General features: G+C 43.7%; 1 protein-coding gene across 2 annotated transcripts in view; it reads left to right on the top strand.

Moving 5' to 3' along the window:
- The window catches only part of SGMS1 (sphingomyelin synthase 1), a 99,906-nt gene that overhangs the window by 24,382 nt on the left and 62,153 nt on the right, over positions 1–13,371 (top strand). The window lies entirely within an intron of this gene.

Raw genomic sequence — 13,371 nt, forward strand, 5'->3', positions numbered from 1 at the left:
ATGAGAAGCAAACATGCCAGTGAAATGTGCCTTGCCTTCCTGTGCTAGGGTGTAAAATGAAAATGCTGCTGTAATCATTGAGGTGCCACGTTTGGTAGCTGGTTAACCCAGGCTTTGCAGACATTCCTGATCCTTGCTGCTTATGTTGGATAAGAAAGTAAGACAGCAGCCTACACTTGCTCATTTTGCAACAGTGCCACTTGTATATATGTGTTGAGTGGAAAGGAAAAGAGGTAGAGGAGAATCCTCAACAGCTTCATGTCTGTGCTTTGCAGGCACAGCTGATGGACAGACAAGACATTTTTACTTCTGTAAAGTCTCAAAGTTGCCCTTAGATGTGGATATATATTCTCCTAAATTGCACAGATGGTTGGTTAGCTTATAATTCTGCAGGGATGAGAAGGATGTTAGCATTCACCTGAAAAACATTTAAATATTAATAAAAGGAATGTGCTCTTTCTGGAAATCCTGCAGGTTTCTGCAAGCTGTAATTTATTTAAATGCATTCACCAGAGATGCAGCTTCTACTCTAAGCCTGCCCTAAGCTTGAGTCTTTGCTGGTTATAGTTTATTAGATGACGTGTTATAAAATGATGCATATATTCTGAGTTAGCTAGCAATGCAGTAGAGAGTGTTTGGGTGCTATTGACAATGACTGGTAGTTCTTAGCCATCTTGTGATAGGGAGAACAGGACTGGCAGATGTTAATTTTAATGGTGCCAAAACCGTCAGAATTGCTTCTCAGCTGGTGCTTCTGCATTAAAGAAACACTGCAGATGTTAGAGCAAGCGGTATCACAGACATAGAATCATAGAATAGTTAGGGTTGGAAAGGACCTTAAAATCATCTAGTTCCAACCCCCCTCCCATGGGCAAGGACACCTCACACTAAACCATACCACACATGGCTTCGTCCAACCTGGCCAGGGATGGAATATTCACAGCCTCCCTGGGCAACCTATCCCAGTGCCTCACCACCCTTACAGTAAAGAACTTCTTCCTTATATCCAATCTAAACTTCCCCTGTTCAATATTTAACCATTACCCCTCATCCTATCACTACAGTCCCTACTGAAGAGTCCCTCTCCAGCATCCTTATAGGCCCCCTTCAGATACTGGAAGGCTGCTCTGAGGTCTCCACGCAGCCTTCTCTTCTCCAGGCTGAACAGCCCCAACTTTCTCAGCCTGTCTTCATACGGGAGGTGCTCCAGTCCCCTGATCATCCTTGTGGCCCTTCTCTGGACTTGTTCCAACAGTTCCATGTCCTTTTTATGTTGAGGACACCAGAACTGCACACAATACTCCAGGTGAGGTCTCACAAGAGCAGAGTAGAGGGGCAGGATCACCCCCTTCCACCTGCTGGTCACGCTCCTTTTGATGCAGCCCAGGATACGGTTGGCTTTCTGGGCTGCAAGCACACACTGAAGCCGGCTCATGTTCATTTTCTCATCAACCAACACCCCCAAGTCCTTCTCCGCAGGGCTGCTCTGAATCTCTTCTCTGCCCAACCTGTAGCTGTGCCTGGGATTGCTCCGACCCAGGTGTAGGACCTTGCACTTGGCATGGTTAAACTTCGTAAGGTTGGCATCAGCCCACCTCACAAGCGTGTTGAGGTCCCTCTGGATGGCATTCCTTCCCTCCAGCATATCAACCGAACCACATAGCTTGGTGTCATCGGCAAACTTGCTGAGGGAGCACTCAATCCCATTGTCCATGTGTCCTGGGTTCAGCAGTAGCAGTCATTTTTCCCCTTCTTGGTAGCTGGTGCAGTGCAATGTTTTAACTTTCAGCTCGGGAACAGAGCTGATAACAAGCGATGTTTTGGTTTGGCCAAGGACTTTGTGAGCCTCATGCTCTGCCAGGGAGGAGGGGAAGGCGGGAGGAAGCAGAGACAGGACACCTGACCCAAACTGACCAAAGAGGTATTCCATACCGCAGCACGTCATGCCCAGGATGTAACTGGGAGTTAGCCGGAAGGGCTGGGAGACTGCAGGGTTGGAGGAGGTATCGGTCAGAGCTCGGTCGGGCTTGGGGGGCGAGTTATCGGTCGGCTGGTGGTGAGATGTTGTATTCTCTTCCCTTGTTATTTCCTTTATCATTATTATCATTGGTGGTAGCAGTAGTGATCTGTGTTATACCTTAGTTACTAAACTGTTCTTATCTCAACCCGTGGGAGTTGCATTCTTTTGGATTCTCCTCTCTGTCCCTCCGGGAGCAGGGGGAGGGAAAGAAGGGGGGGAGTGAGTGAACGAGTTACCTGACTGGGTTTAAACCACGACACCATGTCAGCGACAAAGATGTTAAACAAGACCGGTCCTAACACCGATCCCTGAGGGACACCACTCGTTACTGGTCTCCAGCTGGACATTGAGCCATTGGCCACAACTCTTTGCTTGCGGCCATCCAGCCAGTTCTTTATCCACTGAATGATCCACCTATCAAACTGATGTCTCTCCAATTTAGAGACAAGGATGTTGTGTGGGACAGTGTCGAACGCTTTGCTCAAGTCCAGGTAGATGACATCAGTTCCGTCACCTCACCATAGAAGGCCACCAAATTGGTCAGGCAGGATTTCCCCTTAGTGAAGCCATGCTGGCTGTCACCAAGCACCTTGTTGACTTTCATGTGCCTTAGCGTGCCTTCCAGGAGAATCTGCTCCAAGATTTTGCCAGGCGCAGAGGTGAGACTGACTGGTCTGTAATTCCTTGGGTCATCCATTTTCCCCTTCTTGAAAATGGGGTTATATTTCCCTTTATCCAGTCGTCGGGAACTTCACCTGACTGCCATGATCTTTCAAATATGATGGACAGTGACTTAGCAACTTCATTTGCCAGCTCCTTCAGGACCCACGGATGGATTTCATCAGGTCCCATGGACGTTTGTATGTTCAGGTTCTTAAACCTGACAGAGCTGAGTGTTGTCATGTTATATGCTAAAATAGAAGTGAGCTTCTCTCATGCTGTTATGGCTTGGCATCACTTAGCAGCGCCAGAAACTGATCTACTTCCACAAAGATACATGCAGTTTAAGGAAACTGGGCTCTGAACTTGGCAGTCTATACTCCAGCACGGCAGAAGCCACTTCTGTGTGAAGGGCCTCAACTCTGGGAGAAGGAGCAGAGGATGGAGGAGTTTGTCGCACAGGGTAATTGATTTAGGTAAGGTGGATCTTTTATGTTCTGAGAAGTATATAAAAAATGTTAGCATTTTAGAAAATAATGAAGTGCTGCGTGTGCCACAGAAAAGATAGGAAGGAGCTCTTATCAAACCTTGCCATACAGTTCTGTTGTCAGTGTAACTTTTTTCTAATTGGCTCAGAAATAATTCTGTATGTGGCAGAAGGGGAGTCCTTCAAGGGCTTTATACAGGAGAGTAAGAGTATACAGCTAGTGTCAAATCTCTTTTGAGTGCTTGTAGTGTTCAGCAGCAGATGCTGATTCATGACTTGCTCATCAAAAATCACAGAATCATAGAATAGTTAGGGTTGGAAAGGACCTTAAGATCATCTAGTTCCACCCCCCCTGCCATGGGCAGGGACACCTCCCACTAAAATGTATGTTTGTGTTTGAGTGCCAGTTTATGCTTTACCATCTCTTGGATCAGGGTGGGGTGGGGGAGAATGACAGGGGACACCATTTTTCCTAGAAGAGTGGGTACGCAGAATTTGGAGCTTTCCCTTTGGGTGCAGGGAGGGAGACACCAGGCTGGCTTTCTTGCTGTTCATGCCAGTGCTGCTCTCAGCAGATGGGCGACTTCTTGTACTGCATAAAACTTTGCAAGCAAGTGAGTGCTTGTGAGCAGAGGGAGTATGATGTGTTTGGGAGGGTGGCTGTTGTTAGGAGATAATAGCATAGTTACTCATGGAACCAGGGCCTTCCTCCTTACTGAAGACATGCTGGTAGGTGTTCATGGGATGGATAACTTGTTTTGTGTTTTGTAGACCTTAGCTCTTATTAGTGCAACCCTACAGCAAACAGGGCAGGATAGCAGGGTTTTACTGAGCAGCTTTGTTGCTGGCATTGTGCCATGGCTTCATCTGGATCAACAAAAAGCAGAGAAGAATCTTCTGGCCGCTGGAGTCTGGGCTCAGAGGGGTGTTTGGAGCAGGGGGTGCCTCATGGCACTCTCCTTGAAGTGTTCTGATGGATTAATCTTGAGGATGAGGCAAGAATTTCCAAATAATCCTAAACCTAGTTAAAAAGGAGTTCAAGAAAGCAGAATTGTGATGATGAAGGCTGCTTGCTTCCCAGCAGTCAGTTATTTGGATTTGGTTTTGCTTCAGCAAGCAGAATTTGATTTCCTACCCCATCCCCCAACTAGTATTTGAATGCAAGTGTATGAATCACAGTTTTCTAACTAATGTGAATGGAGTAGGGAGACCATCTGGTTTTCTCTTGCCCAAAAGTTAATTCAAACAGCCTTGCAAAAGGCGGCTGGTTCTCTTGCAAATTTCCCCCCTGGTTTTGCCTCCCTTGAAAGCTGGAATCTTGGGTGAAGAGTGTATCTGCTTCCTAGCCACAGGGCTCTGTGGTTTGTCTACTGCTGCCAGCTGTATCGTTTGGCTGTGCAAAAGCTGAGTAACAGGGATAAAGAGAAGCCTGTTACCTGGGTGCTGCCACTTGGGGATCTTGGTCAAATGCATTTTGATTTTTTTATACTTTGTTTTTGCTTTGGTGCAGGCGCTTCCTCTCTCTTGTAAATGATGTTGATTATCTTGAGGAATAGCAGAAAAGGCTTTCAGACTTCTTCCTCTGCTCCCCCTGCAGCTTATTTGTCAGCAAAACCTATTGTCTTGTGTGATGCTTGGTTCAGAGCCTGGGTGACTTTATCAGCTCATTTCAAAGAAAGCATTGAGATTTATTTCTTTAGTTTATGCTTCCAGTGGCAATGTGTGTCTCAAGAATTGTTCTGCCTGATCGCTCTTTTTGTTAAAGAAAAGGTGCTCTGCATTTCACTGGAACTGGGTATGACTTTCAAGAGTGAAACACTGAGATTCCCATGGTTTTGTGAATAGATGACTTCTGGTCTGTGGTACCCTGGACCAAATTGAGTCCTACTTCCAGGTAAGGACAATTAAGAGCAAAGAAGATGCAGTTTGTGTGTAGATGCTTCCAACCCCTTACTTCTTAGGAAACCTTTGCCATTCTGGCTGTAGAAGCTAGTGATATGTTGGGTAGACAGCCAGAGCTGGAGTACCTGGTTTCTGTTCCCAGTTCTGCATTAGATGTAGAGAATGACCTGCAAAGAGAAAATAAAGGGGGCATATGCCCCTTCTTGCTGCTTGTAGTTATGCCTTTGTCTTTCAATAATCAGTTGAAACTGCAAGGATTTACTGAAAGACATTGTGGGAGATTTTCCTGGTCTTGTTGGGTTTGATCTGTGCTTTGAAAGCTTCATGACTGATGTAGGAGCTAGAGGGGTATTGTAAGAATCAGAGGATAAAAATGGAGCTGTTGGGCACAGAGATTCTAGGAAAGCGTGTGTGTTTAAAACTTACTTATTTGTTTGTAACCTGCTTGACAAGCACACTGAGCAAACCAAGGCCTTCCTGTCCCAGTTGGGGAAGCTGCTGCCTCTTTCTCAAAGTATTCTTGAATATTAGTGAGGCTGAACTGGCTGTTCTGAGAGGCTGGGAAAAGGGACAGACTAGAAAAGCAGCTTTCAGTTGTCATTCTTCTAAAACAGTTGCAGTTCTTCTTGCAGCTGCCCCAGGCAAATTTGTTTTTGGAAAGTTGGTTTTAGCCCCTCTCCTATAGATGTCGCAGTACTGCATGCCTCTAAATCTCGTGTTGTACAGTTAAGATGTTTAGTAGTGCTTCTGCAGATACTCGTAATAAATACCATCAGTAATTAAAAATAATGAGGTAAAAAGTCACAAGCATCAGTGCTGCTGAAAATTAGGGAACTGATTTATTTATTTATTTTTGTGTCCCTTGTAAAGTGAATTGTTATGATTGGTTTTCTGCAGTTGCTGCTTTCTGAAAGCTGGCATCTATGTGACAGTTGTTCTGGACAAACTGTAGTACTTAGCTTGTGTCACAGTTTAGCCCCAGCTGCCAGATAAATCTCATGCAGCTGCTCACTCACTCTCCCCATGTTGGGATGGTAGAGAGAATTAGAAGGGTAAGAGTGCGAGAACTCATGAGTTGAGATAAAGACAGTTAAATAGGGGAAGTAAAAACCATATACGTAAGAAAAGCAAACCAAGGAATTCGTTCAGCACTTCCCATGGGCAGGCAGGTGTTCAGCCATGCCCAGGACAGCAGGACTCCATCAAGTGTAACTGTTACTTGGAAAGACAAGTAACACTTGTCACTATAGACTTTCCCCAGCCCCTCCTTCTTCCCTCGGCTTTATGTGCTGAGCATGACTCCATAATGCATGGAATATCCGTTTGGTCAGTTGAGGTCACTGTCCTAGCTGTGTCCTTCCCAACTCCTTGTGCACCCTCAGCCTATTCAAGGTGGGGTGAGAGACAGGTGTTTTTATTCTGTGTAAGCACTGCTCAGTGAAAAGGAAGATATCCTTCTGTTTTATGAAGACTGTTTGCAGCACAAATCCAAACCATGGCCCCATACCAGCTACTATGAATAATATTAACTACTCCAGCCAAACCCTGCACAATCAGTCATGAAAATATTCTACTTTCTGTATGCTCCTTCAACTATATAAGTATTAAGAGTGGAAGACACTTTTACCAGACACCACAATCTCATGTCACTGTATTGATTCAACTTTTGTTTTCCCTGGATCCAGTACACAAACATGATGAATAATGTAGTAATCTATTACTTAAAGTTTAATGCAGGTTTAATAGGGGTTGAACATCAGTGGGTACAGTGCAAGAGGTACAAGGCTGCTTTGCTCCATGGAACAAGATTCAAACCGAATACCCTTGGGTGTGTGGCATACTTTGTAATTTATGTAAATATACTACTTGCAGGTGCTTTGGTACTTCACACCTCTCAGGTTTTTTTGTGTATTTGTCTCAGTATATGGCAATATACGTCCAAACTCACAGGGTCACAAAGCACATGGATGTCTTGTTCCTGAGATCGAGGGATCTGAGTACACTATCAAGATACTGTTGTTTTTTTCAATGACTTCCCTCCCCCCTTTTTTTGTTTTTAGTTTGAGTGCTATTTTTTAAACAAAGGGAAAAGTTCCCTTTCCTCAAGTGTTAGCTTTACAGAGCTAGAGCCTTAAAATAATCCAGGAAGCCTTTTGTTATATAAATATACTCATCCTCCGGCTTGGCACTCTGTGCGCTTTTATATAGCTGCTTGCAGAATTCTCTTTAAATTTAAACTTCAGTGGCTTTGAAGGAGAAACTGAGTGTTAATTTTTTATAGCACTTACTGGTTCTGACCATGGCAGCTCTCTGGACTCAGAAAGCAAAGCAAACACACTGATTGCTGTGTAATGACAATGTGACAGTGATTATTTAAAGCAGACAGTGCAGTGTAAGGCAGTGGTTTATGGCTGGAACTCAATTTCTGCATCTCTTAATGATTCTTGTGTAAGCTTGTTACTGTCAGGTATGTTTTTATCCACAAAATTTAACTCCATGGGAACAGAGCCTCAGCGTGTTTTGTGTATTTTGAAAATATTTTTACTTAAGTTGCATGTTCAGAAATAAAAATATGTATTAAACCAGCGAAACTTGGAATGGTTATATTAAAATTCCAGTGCAGACTTGCAGACTACTTGTTAGTTTAACAGGCAGATTTTCAGCCATCAGATTTTCCAGTTAAATGGGTCACAGTCGGCTAGGGCAAATGTGGTTGTGTTGGGTTTTAAATAAAGCAGCCTGTCCACCCCTCCAAAACCCTATGAACAAGCCCCAACAAAAACACCCCACCACCCTGTGAAATGTCAAATGCGCAGGAGATAATCTCCATTAAATGCAGTGACTAGTTTCTGGGTGTTGTCTTGTACATGTAAAAGCAGCTTTGGGGAAATTTATTAATCGCGTATGTAAGTGAATGTGGATTTAGAGTTTTACTGTATCCTCTGTAGGACATGAGTTCCTTGGGACATTGATTTTTTAAGTAATACCTTTGCTGCTAGGAATGCTTGTGCTTGAAGTTGCCGATGACGGAAGAGGTGACATGGCAGGCTAAAGCCTGAAATCTGCTGTGTCAGCACTGCCTTTATTCACCTTCTGTAAGTAACAGGCAACACATTTTACAGCACCACCCGGCGAACCTGCTGATGGTTTTATCCTTGCTCTCCGAAAAAGTGGGTAATCCATCTCAGTTCCTGTTTGACTCCCTTACTAACACCCTCCACCCCCAACTTTTTCCAGATGCACCTGAGCTGCATGCATCGAAACTATCCCATAGAAGTGGGAATGGCAAGGGGATGTCGCAGGATCTGCATGGGTGGTTTTGGTAAAAAACACAGAGTCTGCAGGTTACGTTTTAAAAGTGAGGAGGATGAAGAGTGAACATGTGCAATCCCCTGAGAGTGCCTGAATCCAGGCTGTGGTCTGATGTGCTGCTGCTGCCTTCTCCCATGTCAGTGTTATACCAAGAGAGGAGTGAGTAGTCCAAGTAGAAAAGTAATGGTGTAACATCTTGGGTGCTTACCCCGCACTGAGTTTTGGAGGAGATATTGTATGTTCCCTGTGATCAGTTTGTTTGGATCGATCAAATTCAACTTTGGTAGATTCCCTAGCCATTACTGCTTATTAAATAGCTTGGCTGGATCTTTGTAAGCAAGTAGCATAAAGCAGGTAGCTGCTGATAGTTTTACTCTTGTCTCTTAATTCATCTGCTGTTAGACACCAGCTGCTTCCCTGTTTCTTGGAAGAGGCAAAGTATGTGCTAGCAGGAAACAGCACAGTTAATGAAAATAGGCCATACATGCTGCTGATTAATCCTTAATCCAAGGAGAGAATCTTCCTTTTCCAGTGTCGTGGTTTAACCCCAGCCGGCAGCAAAAGCCCCACACGGCTGCTTGCTCACTCTCACTGTGTTGGGATGGGGGAGAGGACCAGACAGGTAAAAATGAGAGAACTCATTGGTTGAGACAAAGACAGTTTACGGGGAAAGCAAAAGCTGTCCACACAAGAAAAGCAAACCAAGGAATTCTTTCACCACTTCCCATGGGCAGGCAGGTGTTCAGCCATGTTCAGGACAGCGGGGCTCCATTGTGTGTAACTGTTACTTGGGAAGAAAAAAGCCATGACTACAAACTTCTCCCCCCTTCCCCTCCCCTCTTGCTTCTTCCCCCAGTTTTATATACTGAGCATGACTCCATAATGCATGGAATATCCTTTTGGTCAATTGGAATCAGCTGTCCTAGCTGTCTCTCCTCCCAGCTTCTTGTGCACCCCGAGCCTACTTGCTGGTGGGGTGAGAGGCAGAAGAGGCCTTAACTCTGTGTGAGCACTGCTCAGCAAAAAGGAAAACATCCCTGTGTTATGAATCCAAACCATAGCCTTATACCAGCTACTGTGAAGAAAATTAACTCTACTTCAGCCAGAACAAGCACATCCAGATTTGTTAACTGAATCAGAAAATAACCTTTCCTTTTTCCTGAGGCTCTGACTTAGAGATTCATTCATAATTTGCAGACCCAAGTAACAGGATTTCCTCTAAGGATGTGCTCACCAATTCTCACATGTGTTCAAGCAGAAAAGGGGTTTTCTGTCTTCCTTTACATCTTGTTTGCTTGTGCTTGTTTTTGTTTTGGTGTAATTCTTACTACTCATGTACATGAGATTTCATTGGCCTTTGGTGGCTAGTGCCATCCCAACTCCTTTAGAGTGTCACATCTACCTGAGAGGCCTGGGGATGGGACAGGGCACCTAGCAAATACTGAAACAGCCTGTGTAATCTACTTAGGGTTCAAGTGCTTGAAAATTGCATGTAGAAACATCTAGTGTTTATCTGAAAGGCAGTTTCTGTTTTGAAATACAGCACAGCTCTTATGCAACTCTTTTCACCTCCTTTGAAGGCCGAGTAGCTGATCTAAAACTCTGGGGCTACTGTGTGTGACTGTTCCTGTAGCTCTTAGCATGCAGTTGAAAGATCAGCTATTATGCTGAAGTCATGCTGGAAGTAGTTCAAAATGTCTTGCTTATTTGGATTCACAAAGGGAATGCCATCTTGCTGATCTCTAATCTTGTTTTGCTTTCTAGTTTATGTCTGGTTTCTTTGCATTCAGCAAACCTGTATTTACTGAGCTGAAGGATTTAATGAATCAGGGCATCCCCTTAGACTCAGGAAATGTAGACTCTGATTGCCATACTTCTGTTTTGTGTGGCTTTTGGGAAGCTGCATTATTAATGGGCTCTTTTCCCCCAGCGTCACTACATGGATCCAACAGGCTCTGCTCCTGTGTTAGACCCTATTAAATAGCTTTCTCTTTATTGGATAAGTATTGACTAGTTCGTTCATTATTTGAATGACAGACATAGTTGTTTTAAATTACTCCATGGTTTTGCAGTTTTATTATTCCACAGATGATACAGTTATTGGGATTCTTGCACAATATGCTTTGTTTCAGTTGATTCGTTAAATGTTTTTCTTTGTTCTCATAGATTTGTTTTCAAGATGCATTAAAACAAAAAGTTGTTGATTTGGTGGGGTTTTAAATTTTTCTTTTTTTAACTCCCACCCCCCCTGCCTGTGCTCCCTCTCCCTCTGCTGTCCCCATTTCCAATGAAGAGTTGAAATGCTGTCAGCTACTGTTTTGACAGGTTTCTGTACTAACTAGGAAGACAAAATGTTATATCTAATCTGTTTTGTTCCATGATGGTAAATATATGGCAAATGTTGGATAGATTATTTGATATTAAAATGCTGAGGGATTTTGTAGTTCTAATGGAGGATGTCTGCTGTGTCACTGAAGTACTCTGTGACTCTCCCAGCTGTTCACATCATGTGCCCATCCAAGCTACATCTAGGCAGACTTAAAAATCATCTTGTCTAGAGCAGGCTCTTACTTTCATGTTCCTCTTTGCACTTTTGTGCGTTGTGGAGCTTCACTGCAGCCATCTCCAGGCACTGACGCATCACTAAATTCCTGAAGATTTACTAATAGTTTCTTGGAAAGCTGGTGTAAACATAGCCTTGGGAGCTCCCTGAGCTGTATGCCGTATCTATGAAAGGCGAGAGGCAGAAAAGGTAAGGAACGCACTTTGCACAAGTGCTGGTTTTGTTATTAGGATATTTTAACTCTGCTTTCATGGTTGCTTCAGATGCTTCATAAATGCTGTCACTGATGCAAAGTAACCGATGCCCTCCTCAGCCCAGTGCAGCTACTTGTGTCTGCCCCTGCCAAAGATTTAAATGGTGTACATCTGACAGCATATTATTACTGGTTTGTCAAACTGCGTGCTCCAAAAATAATAATCCTGCAGAAAAAGCATTTAAATGAAGCCAGCACCAGATGCAAAATGGAGCACCGTAGGTCAGGCAGAGATAGACCAAACAGGTCTGGGCATAGCAGTCAACGTGGACAACATGCAACTTCCCTGAATCCTGAAATTGTATCGTAGAATCATAGAATAGTCAGGGTTGGAAAGGACCTCAAGCTCATCCAGTTCCAACCCCCCTGCCATGGGCAGGGACACCTCACAGCAAACCATGTCACCCAGGGCTCTGTCCAACCTGGCCTTGAACACCGCCAGGAATGGAGCATTCACAACTTCCTAGTTTGCTCTTCCTTGTGATGTTTTCCCCTCCCCTACTTTCCTCCCCCCCCCCAGTGTTTTAGTCTTTTGTGAAGTTCCTCTAGGAAGGCAGCTGAATACCATGAATGCGAAGGCACTGACTCCAGTTTTGCAATGCCCTACAGATTTTGCTGATCCTGTTTAAAGTCCCCAGACAGTTGATCTAGCAAACCTGCTGCTCAATGGATGATCTAATTCCCAGTGAATGCTGTGATCATGAACATTACCCTACATCACAGAAATTATTTGAAAACTGGTGTGTATTCCTCAAGCTGTCAGTCGTCTTTCAGTATCCTCATTGTGCTCTTTCGTCTTTAAATACTTGTGCTGAAGCTCAAATAAGCTTACCTGTCAGCAGTTACGAGGATGTCTCTTCTTATCTCCAGCTGCTCCTTGATCATAGCTGTACTAGGCAGTTTCAAACCCGTTTACAAAGGAGAGAAGGCAAATGGCTATGTTGTAGCTGCTGTTTCTCTACATGATTTTTCTCATACTCCAGTAATATTCAGCATGAGGTTGTCTTTGTGCTTTGTGAGGATGTCTGTTTCTTCAAAGCCAGCGCGTGAGCTCTCTGCTCGTAATCCCTAAGGACTATTGCTATGGGCAGGTCTGTCAAAGCAGAAGGACAGCTCCATCCTTAAATCACTGCTAGCTTTGAAGCATCACCAACCAGCTGGATTTCAGGTTTGTTAGCAACGTGGTGACATCATGGAGCTGAGGCTCGATTCTTTAATTGCATTGACTTGCTTTAGAGCAATAGTTGCACAAGTAAATCACATGCAGTATCCTAAGATACTTAGTCACAAAATTGCAAGTGGTGCATGAAAATACACTGATTTCATGCCCATCCTCTTCAAGGTTTTCCTGAAGCATTCTGTCAAGAAAAGTTTTATAATGAACAGCCTGCTCCTTTGTTGAATTTTAGAAGTTATCTTCAGTGAATGCTATATAAAAATTATGAAATAAAGGAGGATGCCACAAGGATAAAGAGATTAAAAATTCTGTGACTCTTACTTGGCTACTTTCTGTAGGATTTAGTTTACAGAATATATATATAAGGCAGTATTTTAGCTTTTATTTACACAGCTGAAGCAGCCAGTATGAAAGTGAGATCATTTCTGCGTATAGGGGGAAATATGTTGCATACTCAGCTTCACAACTGAAATGCATCACTGTTTGCACACAGAATTGTCTAGCCAAAAGGCAAGGGACAACAGCAGATAGTCGTTGTTTGTATTTCTTTGCTGTAAAGCAGTGCCTTAAATTAGGAAACTTTTTATTCTGAGCCTCTTTCCCTTATGCGATAAGCATTGCTAACTACTAGTCCAGACACAAATCAAAATGTTAGCACTTAATGATTTCTGCGGTTGTCATCTTAAAATTCCACAGAAACCAAATGCAGATTGTTTGGGTTGCTGTTGCAACTTCTTAATTCAAGAGTTCTGATGTTGATTGTCCTATGATGTTGTGATACCTGCAGCACTGTGGATTCAGTCTTAAATTGGCGTCATTTGGGCGCTGTGTAGTTTGGCATGGTGTATGCTCATCCTAAAAATGGTATTTCATGGAAAGTACATCCCTCTGAGCATGGTGTGAGGGATGTACTTCTGGCTGGCCTGGGATTGGAGCCATCAGCCTTTTGCTCCTCTAACATCATTCATTGTGCGTATCAGGGTTAAGGTAAGGAAAG

The sequence above is a fragment of the Pezoporus occidentalis genome, unplaced genomic scaffold, assembly GCF_034315485.1.
Source record: "Pezoporus occidentalis ecotype Australia unplaced genomic scaffold, CSIRO_AGI_Poc_V1 ctg54, whole genome shotgun sequence".
In the NCBI taxonomy this organism is placed as follows: domain Eukaryota; kingdom Metazoa; phylum Chordata; class Aves; order Psittaciformes; family Psittacidae; genus Pezoporus; species Pezoporus occidentalis.